Source organism: Nansenia antarctica (assembly GCF_963989245.1).
Source record: "Nansenia antarctica genome assembly, chromosome: 7".
Taxonomy (NCBI): domain Eukaryota; kingdom Metazoa; phylum Chordata; class Actinopteri; order Argentiniformes; family Microstomatidae; genus Nansenia; species Nansenia antarctica.
This window is the reverse complement of record NC_137677.1, coordinates 6,557,580-6,558,598: the sequence shown is the minus strand read 5'-3', so window position 1 is coordinate 6,558,598 and position 1,019 is coordinate 6,557,580.

Sequence of the window (1,019 nt, the reverse complement as noted above, 5' to 3'; positions counted from 1 at the left end):
CTTGCCTAGCGTCTCTCCTTCCACGCTCGCTCACGCGCTGCTGCCTCTGTGTCGTCAACGGCAGAAATCCCTCACAGAGATTTTCTAATGAATATTCATGACGCAGCGCCGCCTGTGCGTGATGACGTCTCACGATAATAATAAATAGATAGAAGAAGCACGCTGACTTTTTTTATAAACATATTTTTTATTATATTCATAATATTAAGTGTCTATGAGAATCGGTTTGGTAGTAAAAAATACCGGAGGTTCTGAAGAGATATTGGCTGCTGTCGTAAACGCAGAAATCCTCACAGAGATTTACATGAATATTCATGACGCAGCGCGCTGTGCGTGATGACGTCTCACGATAATAATAAATAGAAGAAGCACGCTGACTTTTTTAAATAAACATTATTATTTATTATATTCATAAACATTAAGTGTCTATGAGAATCCGTTCAGTAGTAAAATAACCCAAGGTTCTGAAGAGATATTGTGTTAAATTATGAAGTCTCACGATAATAATAAATAGAAGAAGCACGCTGACTTTTTAAAAATAAACATATGTTATGTATGCCCTGCGTTTATTATATTCATATAATAGTCAGTGTCTATGAGAATCTGTTCAGTAGCAAAAAAAAATACCCAAGGTTCTGAAGAGATATTGTGTTAAATTATGCGAAATATGAGTCCACTTCGCACGTCCATGGGAAAGGCTGGGGGGAAGCAGAGACGTGCGTAGGAAGAGGGAAACATTAGGTCACTGGACTACGTCAGCCAGACGTCAATGATGTCTGGCAAAACCCATGAGTTAATTGGGAATGTCCAGTTAAAAACAAATGGGTAAAATAAAAACGAAATAGGAAGAATGAGCTGTAACACTACTGGTCTTAGAAAAATGAATGGATGCAAAAGCAGCACCTGACACAATTAAATTGATAATCACTCACACAGCTTAAATAACAATATATTGAGTTACATCCCATTCCCACAATTCTGTTGTGTGACTTGGGTGTCGCAACCATTATTTTCACATA